We start from the raw sequence: 11366 nt of genomic DNA, 5'->3' as shown, positions 1-11366 counted from the left end.
CTAGCATAAAAATAAATTACGTATTTTTAGAACTATAAAATCAAATCTAATTGTAATTACCATTTTCAAGGTAAACACAATTATAAGGGAGTACGGTGCAATCTTTCTCAAGGATATCATACGGATTTTTCCTACTCTGGTCCTGCCGTCATGTGTTATGTCGCGATTGTCGTGTGTTAGAGGGATTGTCTAGAGAATTTACTCAGGTATGTTAAGGCTATCCCTTCTTTCTTTTGGCATGATCTATACAACACGAACAAAACGAGCAAATGCACAAATTCCATAAATGACTCTATTCATAGAAGTATTAGAGATATCTATGTTCTTGAATTCCCATATGTCTTATTATTCTATCGTATGTTGATGGGTCTCAAAAAATACGTAAATTGATAAAGTTTATTTCAGGATATTAATAAGAGGCATAATGGTCTTATGACGTACCAAGAGATTTCATTAAGGTATTTCATATGCATTTTATGCATTTATATATGCACATTGACCCATGACCAGATGGCATTATATACGCGTATATATATGTATATATATGTATATGGGATATAGGAAAGGTTATGGTGTTATATACGCACCACCACCTGATCAGTTGGTATACGTTGATGATTTTGCCCACATTAGCCGATATGATATGATGGGATGCCCTCAGAGGCTTGATGATGTTATGAACACGTGTACCTATGCACGACATGATATTCATACACATATGCATGACACTATGAGTATTTCATTATTTATAGAGTTATTTAGATTTACATGTCGAGTCTTGTTTCTCTCATGTCTATTATTTACTGATTTTCATTCCTTACATACTCGGTACATTATTTCTACTGACGTCCCTTTTGCCTGGGGATACTTAGTTTCATGCCCGTAGGTTCCGATAGACAGGTCAAGAGCCCTCCAAATAGGCTATTAGCTCAGCGAAAGATGTTGGTGCGCTCCATTTGCTTCGGAGTTGCTTGTTTGGTTAGTATGATTTAGACGTGTATTGTTTGGTATGGCGGGACTCTATCCCGACCTTTATCAAAATTATGTACTCTTAGAGGCTTGTAGAAAGATTTCATGTATACGGATACTTGTATGGCCTTGTCGGCCTATGTTTTGAGTTTACAAATGATTATGTTGGCCTTATAGGCCCGTAAGTCACGTATGTAAGTTTTTATATCAGGCTGGGTCGATCTATGTCGAGTATTACCCCATGTTTTATTCTATTTATCTCACGACAGCCTCTTTGGCTCATTTACTTATGATAGTATGATACGAAAGATACGTTACGTAGGTACTCGGTTGAGTAAGGTTCCAGGTGCCCGTTGCGGCCCATTGGTTTAGGTCGTGGCAGCAACAGAACCAAAGCTAATTTTTGAAGGTCATTTTGCAGTCCATTATAAGGCCGTATAATTATTTCAGTGGTCGCACATTCGTCGCAGATTCAGCATGAAGAATTCTGGAGGGAGATTTCGCGGTGCGTTATGCGACCGCATAACTGTTCTGCGGGCCGCATAACGGCCGTAGACTTTACCAGGATAGCCTAGTTTTTGGGACCATTTTTGCAGTCTACTTGGCGGGCCGCATACCTGTTCTGCGGTCCACTCTGCGACTGTAGAGTTGAGTTCGGAGGATCCATTTTGTGATTTTATACCTAGACACCGTTTCTTATAAAATAACTTTGGGGTTATTTTGGTTGGTTTAAACTAATATTTGAGAGAGAGAGAGGAGGAATCCCCAAGTCCTTTGCTCATCAATGCTTTCCCAAATTTTTAAGATTCAAGGGAATCACTTACTAGGCCACCACCTATCTCAGTAAGTTCTTGTCCTACATCATCCATGCAAGTTTTTTTCGGGTGTGAGTGGGTCAGTGAGTATAAGATATGGCATGCATGTATTGATAAAGGGGTCTTGGAGATTGTTGGATTACCCAGGATGCATTGTTGGTTAATATGGGTTGTGGGTGAAGGATGTCCTCCACAAAAGAACCTTGAAATCATATTGCACACCTAGTGCTTGATAAAATGCCTAAATGGGATAAACACATGAATCCCTTCCTAATTGTGGTACAATTTTTTCATTTCTCTAATAGGTTGAAGTCGCTAGGATTTTCGGAATGTTTAAGTAGTTTAAGGAAAGCTCAAGCGAGGTATGTTGGCTAAACTTCTCTTGTAGAGTCAAATTCTAAGATGTTCTCGTAAGGTTCGAGTATGGTGGTCCCAAGTTCCTAATTCCCATGTTCCGAGTCATTCCTAATATATTCGGCTATTCCGATTAAGCATTGTGTCGAAAATTATATGTTCAAAATGTGTTTCAATTTCTTCTATCACATTATGCTCTTCGTTGGGAATGTGTTCGAGTATGGCTTATGTATTAAAATGTTATGACTTCAGTTTGTGTTTCAAACGCAAGTTTATTATGCTTAATTTTTGGAAAGAAAATTCAACGTGTTTAAGACTTCTATTGCTCATATGCATATTTAAAGTCTTGTTTACAAATGCTGTTATTATTGATAATCTATGATGATGCTTGAAAGCGAAAGAAGTAAGTATGAGATATGAAATGTGTCCATCGTGCCAAGAATGAGAATTACACTTGTGGCCAATAGTGCCAATGAAATGAAGGGGATGTGTGAAAGACTATGAAATTAACTGCAACTCATTTTTATGATAAATGTTTTGGGAGTATCGTTTAGTTACCGAGGAAGGGTTGGTTGAAATAACCTTATCCCGAAACTACATGTCCTGGTGTAGGAGTAGTTGAAGGGTAAAAATCCCCGTATTGATATAGTGAGAATATTCCCCTTAAATGGGATGAGATTGATGTGTTGAGATTATTCCCCTTAATTGGGATGAGATGATTGCTAGCGGAAAGTGATGTCGACCCACACGACATTGTGGTGAGACGACTTAGTCGATCGGGCTGAGATCGGATGCTATGTCGCGCACATGGTAGTATTGTGATTGGATGTATTTGGGTGAGACGCCTTAGCCGATCGGGCCATGATCGGACTCCATTCTAAACACACGATGGTGTATCGGTTCTAAAGATCTCCCAACCTAAAAATATTGATATTTACTTGAAGCTTGTCTTTCTCTTAATTTGACGCTTTATATTATTTGAGGCTCTCATTGATCCTATGTTATTTCTCCTTGTACAGTTGCTCGATTCTTCAAGAGGGTGTTTAGACTTACATGCTTGTACTATTCCATATGTACTAACATTCCTTTTGCCCCGAGCGCTGCATCTTTAATGGATGCAGGTGGTTCCACAACAAGCTGCGTCAGTAATAGCGGTACACCCTCTTCTCAGCTGACTTGGTGAGTCCCACTTCATATTGGGGTCTTGTATCTTTTGTTCCTTATGTATAGTGTTTTGAGGTATAGCCGGGGCCTTATTGCCGGTACCATCATATTACTCTTTTGTATCCATTAGAGGCTCCTTAGTAATACTGTGGGTTGTATTTTGAATTGGGTAAGTCAAACTCCAAAATTTGTACTTGTAACATGTTTCCACTTCTAAAAATACGCATGTGTAATGTATTTTGGGAATTGCAAATGAAGTAACTAATGGTAATGAAATTGGTGTTGTTCATGAAATCCTCTCGTTGTATAATGCATGGTATATATCTTCACTTCATTCATGGGTGAGGTGGGGTAGAAAGCATCAAGTAGGCTTGCTTGACCGTGGTATCTCGGTTGAGCGCCGGTCGCGCTCCTCGATGTCGGGGCATGACAGAAGCATAGAAACATTAAACACCAGATGAGCTCCCAAAAGACTAGGAGAAAAAGCAAGTCTATAAGCAAGCATGCCAACTCTCTCCAATACCTCAAATGGACCAATAAACCTCAGGCTAAACTTGTCCTTCTTTCCTAACCTCATCACGCCCTAACTCTAAGAAGAACTTTCTCGCCTTCCATAAATGTCACATCGTGAACCTTCTTGTCCGCATAACTGTTTTCCCTGAACCGAGCTTTGCGAAGTCTCACCTGAGTCACCTTCTCCAAAGCATGACAGACTAAATCTGTACCCAACAACCTAGCCTCACGAGGCTCAAACCAACCAATCAGATAATGACACCGCCTCACATATAAGACCTCATACAGAGCCATCTGGATATTAGACTAGTAGCTGATGTTGTAAGCAAACTCTGCTAATGGTAGAAAATGATCCCAATGGCCTCTAAAAGCATTAACATAGGCTCTTAATGTATTGTTTATCGTGAAAATAGTAATAACAATTAAATTTGTTGATGGGACTCTAAAAATACGTGATCTATTTTTATGCTAGTTGTTTAAGCTGATGATACTATATGTATGTAGTTAGATACGAGATGCGAGCTAAAATAGAGTTATAATCAAACCGATGAGCTAGCCAATCGGGGCCTCGGACTGACCGATACAGGGTCTCGAGGTCGATCCCTGGGGTCGGGCTCGAGCTATTAAGGGTAATTGGGGAAGGGCTAACAGTTATAAAACAATTAGTTGAGGCTCTTTATGGCTAATGATAAGCAGTAAATAAAAAACAAGTACGAAAATAATAACAAAGGCAACAATATCGAGATAGTATGTTAGAGAGAAAAGAGAATGTTCTTCTATATTTTGTGTAGAGTAATTGGAGCAACAGAACCTTACATAATGGCAGGGATCCCCTTTATATAGGAGGGAAATCCCCGCATAGTACAAAAATATACTAGTTACATAGGTGTGGAGATGGGACGGCCGACTGACGCCCTAATTTGGGTTCAGAGTAGCCTGCCAGGCCGTGTCAGCTCTAGCTGCGTGCCTTGGGAACCTGCCATTTCTATAACTTATCATGATTAATGCTATCATGGGGTCAAGTGTCATCGACCCTCGAGGAGAAATACTCGGCCACAGCCTCGAGCCTTCGAACCGGTTCTGCAACCTTGGGCCTTCGAGGTGATCTTCTGAAATACCTTAATGACCCGAAATTGGACCCTCAGATTTTGCCGTATACAGATAGTCCCCGCATTTCTTAGAGAGGAATGATAAGAAACAACCTTGACGCCCGATTCTTCGAACATCCCGTGATGACATCATATTGACGACATCATACTTATGACGCCAACCTTCACGATAAACGGGGCATCCCCATAGACTTATCTTTTCAGTGTCATTCAATATGCTGCCGATCCCAATCTTCAAGGCCATAATATCACCGTCGACTCATTTTTCAATGGCGCATTGATTGCGCCTGCCGATACGTCCTTCACAAGCATTGATGGCCGTGTTATCACCCCCTATAAATGGGGGTATTCTAAAGCTATGTCTTTATCCAAGTGCCTTTCTCCATTCATTCATCCCTTTCTTCTTGCAATCTTCCTCCATTGCTAACCACCATGTTCGGGGTTCGCGGCTCCAAGGTTGTGTGGAAGCATTTCCATCAGTTGTGTAATGGCCTTCTGCCTGAGCTTCCCCTTGTCAAGCGAGATCATACCATCTTGTCGCTATTGTTGTTGTTTTCACACTTGTTACTATTGTCGTTATTGGCTCGAGGTGATGAAACAGGGTCGGCCAACTTTTTCCGATCTAGAAGGAGGTTTGGACTCTACACCGGTGAGCGTTCGGACTACACACCGCTGCTCACTCTCCTACCCTGGCCTGGTGTGGCACTTCTTTCCTTGGGTTTTTTCCCAAGGGATAAAATGGCACAACCGGCCGCTGAGGCTGGTGCCCGCGGAATCTTCAACCTTTGGCTTCGGCGGGCTATGTCTCTTTTTTCTGCCTTTTCTGCATCCTCCCCCTTTCCCCTTCTTCATCTTCTTCCTCGGAGATATTATTCTGTAGGATCGAGTTGGGAACCTAGAGGAGGTGGCGGTCGAAGGTATCACCTTCGAGGATGCAAGTTCGAGGAGGCAGCACTCGGGGATGCTGCTATTGGAGATGAACCTCCGAGAGTAGACTAGGTTTTTAGGCTTTTACTATGGGTGTGTACCCTTTTGCTCCTTTGTTTCTGTGTAAGGACCCCTTGTGGGCTTTGTAATCTTATGTAAGGATCCTTTGCGGGTTGTTGTAACCAAATGTTTATGAATATAAAGATATTTTCTCGACTTTCGTCTCTGATGCTTGCCATATTCTTTTACATTTATGGAGACTCTGAATGTATGCCTTTGTTGACTATCGTCGATATCTAACTCGGGTGTGAGTATTCTTGGCCTTCGGTCGATAAAAACGGCTTCTCGCGGAATCCTTGTCATTCCCTGGACTAAGCCTTACTTTGAGTTGTACGAAATGGATATTTCGAGCCTTGATACCGTGATTTATCACTTGGACATGGCGGTTATCTTTGAGGGAATTTGCTTAGTAGTCCTAGGATAGGGCCTGCCTTTGAGCTCTCGAGGGTAATCTCCGAGGGGGGTTCGTTCAAACCTAAGCCACCCGGGAACTTGCTTTGCGCTTAGAGTATATAGCCTTAAGGTGCTGTAGATAGATCATGGAGGAGGGTTTGTCCGAGCTCGGACGGTACCCAGGGACCAAGCCTTTATGGGTGGAGCTCGAATGTTTATTTCCTTGGAGCCTGATTCTCTTTTGGCGAAAGTCCCCGAGGTCGGACACCACCTCGAGACTTGTAATAATGTCATCGGCTTCCAGGAGCCCAATTCCTCTCTTGAGGGAGGTCCTCGAGATCGGGTACCATCTCGGGACCAGAGATGATGCCGTTGGCTTCTTTTTGGTGGAGATCCTCGAGGTCGGGTACCACCTCGGGACTGGAGATGATGCCGTTGGCTTCTTAGAGCCTAACTTTTTTTTGATGGAGGTCCTCAAGGTCGGGTACCACATTGGGGTTGGCGATGATTCCGTTTCTTCATATGTATATAGGGTCACTTCTTCTCTTTTAGGGATCTACCCATTTTAGACATTTATCCTCCCATTTTGGGGCCGAGCCCTTCATTACCTTTAGCGCTAAAGTATTTGTGCAGGTTCCTGCTTCAGTTCTTCTAATCTCGCCATAGCCATGATTGTTACATCAGGTCCTGTTCGACAGAGAGGGGAGAGTTCCGCTCTCGATACTCAAGATCAAAGCGAGTCTTCCTTGTAGATTATTTCTTCGATAGGAGAGGGGCACCTTGAGTTAGTGAGGAGAGACTGCGGATGGGGGGAGAGAGTAGTGTTACAGACTCTTTCCCTGGATGAGGGAATCTCGGATCATGTTGATGGATTCCTGAACGTGTACACGTACCCTTTCATGTTGGCCCCCTCGATAGGGTTGTTCTCGATTTCTGTTTGAAGTATCGGGTTACCTTGGCGCAGATACATCTGTCGTTTTAGCGAGTAGTGTTGATGATGAGGTTCTTTGCGGAGAAGGCGGGGCTTGAATTTACGCTCAGTCATCTCATCAGGCTGTATCAGCCTTTTCATCACCGAGGTCTGCTAACCTTGCGGTGGCGGTCAACCGCGCCCTTCGTCGTTGACGATGAAGAAGATGGAGATCGGGGGTGGATGAGTCGGTTTGTCCGGGTTCGGATGGCTGACGTTATCCTGTGGAACTTATACCATGCCCCGAGGAACGAAACTATGCACGTAAGTGGTATATCCTGTGCCTGTCACACCTCCTTTTTCTTACTACAATCCCCTAGAGGGGTATAATAAGGGAGTTATTTCCAACTTGAAGTGACAATCGAAACGGGATTCATTTAAAAAAAATTCAGAGTCGCCACTTGGGAGATTTATGGTGTCCCAAGTCACCGGTTAAAATCCCGAATCGAGGAAAAGGTTTGACTCTGTTTATGGTCTGCGAACCAGAAATTCGGGTAAGGAATTCTGTTAACCCGGGAGAAGGTGTTAGGCACTCCCGAGTTCCGTGGTTCTAGCACGGTCGCTTTGATAATACTTGGCTCACTAAAATTTTTTAATTACTGATTTTAGAACCTATGTGCTTATGTTTCTTTTACCGCTTTTAATTAAGAAAATTATCTTGAGACGGGTTACGCGTACGTATACCCGCCTGTTTGGCACGTCAAAAATCATGTCACGCGAACGTGTCCACAATTAATAACGCTTTATTATTATTAAAAAAATTTGGGCCAAAGTTGCGCGAACGCATACTCCGGTTTTATTTTTAGAAGCGTAATTGTGTTACGCGGACGTATACACAATCACACTAGTATTTTAAAATGGCCCTAAAGGATATTCTATGAAATATTTAGTCATTTTTACATCTAGGTTATGAAATTAATACGAGGGCCATATGCGATTTAATGGAGGATGGTGCCCCTCAAACTATGTAAACTAACATTAATTAATAGCCCGTAACCCATTTTATTATTAAGAAAAGTTTGATCGAAGTTGCGCGAACGCATACTCCGAATTAATTTTAGAATTATGGTCATGTTACGCGAACGTATACGCAACCACAATCGTATTTTTAAACGGCCCTAAAGGCTTGCTACGAATATTAATCAATTTTTCTATATCTAAACTAACACGAGGGCCATAGGCTATTATTATCTAGTTATGGCTCGCCTCATATATTAACATAAAGAACGACAAACTAATTGAAGGGAATCAAACTGCGAATGATTGAAAATTAATGGTCAAGGATCCTTATATGGTTGGACCAAGGATTGTGTTCTGTTAAATGAATAGGTCCCCAAAGCGTTGAATCAAAGTCAGGCCCAACAAGAGCCTGATGGCCCACAGACGTAGGCCTCTAGATTTACGGATCAATGCTGGTCCAAAATTGGCTCACGATATGGCCAACTTCGACCCTGCATCATAGCACAAGGCGCATGTCTTTTGCTTCCCATACCAATACTATGATCAACATCAATGCACATCCAATTCAACACTCATCTAAATATGCTACTGAAACTAGCACAAAAACATTCAAATTATGCTCAATTAATACTACTCTTGTTTTGTTCCCATTTGAATCACTTTCCTAATTGATAAACCTTCAGAGAAAATAGGCATTACTGAAGTATTAATAGTCCGCAATTACTTGCTTGCCATCAACTTTAATTCACAGGTCTACATGTAACAGTCCTAATGACTTCAAATGTTCATCCCAATCGAGCTAAAAGTGTACCCAGCCTTCAAGGTCCACGAACCAGACAGACTTACAAAAATCTAACAATACTTATAGCATCCAACAGCGACTCACAAAGGAAAAATAAATCTACTGATCATTAACAGCAACGAAAACTCAATCTGTGACCCGGAACAGGAAATCCAAAAATAAAGCTGAATAGTTGGATTACATGGTTCATTTGTCATGAATACATCTACAAAACCTTGCTTGTACACCTTCTAATAATGCTGTTTAATATCGAAACTAAGCATTTAATACTATATGAAACAGTAAAATAGAAGAAAATTGAGACAACTACAGCTTGTGCTCCATCAAAACCATTGATTTACATAGTCAACACTTAGTCATTGTTCATTGAGCAAAGAAGGATACTGGATAAAAAAAACAAAGGAAAGGGTGACGAATGTAGCAGTAACAGCACCAACATAATCCCAGGTTCAAGCAGCTGAATTCCCAGAAGAATGATGCCAATAAAACAGGGATTCCACCACAACTCGACCCAGGAATTCTCAAAAAATATCAACCCCAAACATTTTAAATCTATGTAAATTAGAAGATTTGCTTCAGCTATTCAAAAAGACTCCAAAGTTCAAATCAAATCTCAATGGAACAGTGATTGGAAAAGAACCAGCCGCCTCCAATTTCTCTGTATTTTTTTGTCCTTTTTTCCTTGCCCTCTAAGGCAAGAAATGGTACCTTTATAGGCAAACAATTAGGGTAAGCTTCAGATTTTTAGTTTTGCACTTAGGTCCCTGATTTTATGACTTGTTACCCAAGTTTAATAACTATAAGTCTGAAATTTCCCTAAGACCCCTCACTAGAAGTTTCTTGAAAACTGTCAGAAGATTCCCTCAACCAATTTGCCTAAACTACCCTTTGAACCCCTATCAATTACCCTTCCCAACCTGATCCAAAACAGCCTGTGCTTCTTTGAGTTGGGTCATAAAAGAGCCCAAAGCTTATATTAGACCAATCCCAATGAACATCCAAAATTCAAATTCGGACCCAGGCCTTATCGCAAACCAATTCAATCCCTGCTAATTACTGACTCTTACGAAGAATAAACAAAGAAGGATAAAAACAAACAAAGCAGAATTGCCCAAGAGCCAAGCATGAAACAAAGAACTAAATTCTAAAAATCAAAACCAATCAGGCTAAACAACAATTTTGACCCTAACTTAAGCAAACAGGACGAAATTATTTTAAACAACACAAATTAGCTTAGAAAAACTACTGAGTACAGGAAAACAAAAGAAAAGACACAGCAAAGCAAAAGAAGGGCCTGAAGGGGGAAGAGAGACAAAAGAAGAAACATTTAATAGCAGAACGACTGAGCAAGGCGAGGAAGGATGGAGGAGATACCTTTAGAATCACTTGACACAGAACGAGTAACTCTTCGAAAGCTCCGATTCGATTCGAAACAAATATTAACTGTATGTTCTCAACGAAAACACATAGTCAATATCCATTTCAAACCTTATCGCTCAAAAAGAACTGGACGACTTGATAAATTTTTTTTCTTTGCTCTCAGACTTGAAACTTAGGCCAATTTGGTGAGGGTTTTTTTTTGGGAAAAATGGTGGTGGATTAGGGTTGAAGGAAGGGTGATGGTTGCATGGGTGAACTATGAGGTCAAACAGAGGTGGCGCCGCCACCGGAGGAGTTGTGGCGGCGCTAGGGTTTTGCTCTTAAACTGAGGATTCGAGGGGTTCCAGGGGTTTTGAGGGAAATAGAGCGGAGGTCTGGCAAGAGGAGGGTGAGGCGGTGATTTGGTGTAAATTTGGGGTCATTGGACGATCGCCGCTGGCGGAGGCGATTTCTGGCCGGCGGTTCGCGGTGGTGGACAGCGGGGTTAGGTCTGGGGTTTGAGGTGAGAGAGACGAGGCTTGGGGGAGGGGGTAGGCCTGTTTGGACAATAATATACTAAGCAGAACCCACTTCAGGGTCGTTGGATCAAAATATCCTCGACGGCCCAGATTAAGTCAAATCCAAAACGGGGTCGTTTGGTCTCCGCTGGAGACTGGGTCGGGTTGCAGGGTGGATTGGACGGGTGTGAATGGAATTGGGCTGGTTAAAGTGTTTGGGCTTGGTATTTTAATTGATTTGGTCCAAAATATTTCTTCAATTCTTTTCTTTTTCATTTTTCTTAATTCCAATTTTAAACTAAAACCCTAAATTAATTCTAAAACTAAATTATCCCACCAAATCATATTAAGCTCTAATTAATAACTAAAACCATTAATTAAATAACAATTTAAAGAAAATTCACAAAATTCAAAGCTACAAATTAAGCAAAGCAAAAATAACTCAATATTTTG

Source organism: Nicotiana attenuata, chromosome 7 (genome assembly GCF_001879085.1).
Source record: "Nicotiana attenuata strain UT chromosome 7, NIATTr2, whole genome shotgun sequence".
NCBI lineage: Eukaryota > Viridiplantae > Streptophyta > Magnoliopsida > Solanales > Solanaceae > Nicotiana > Nicotiana attenuata.
This window is presented reverse-complemented; position numbering follows the sequence as displayed.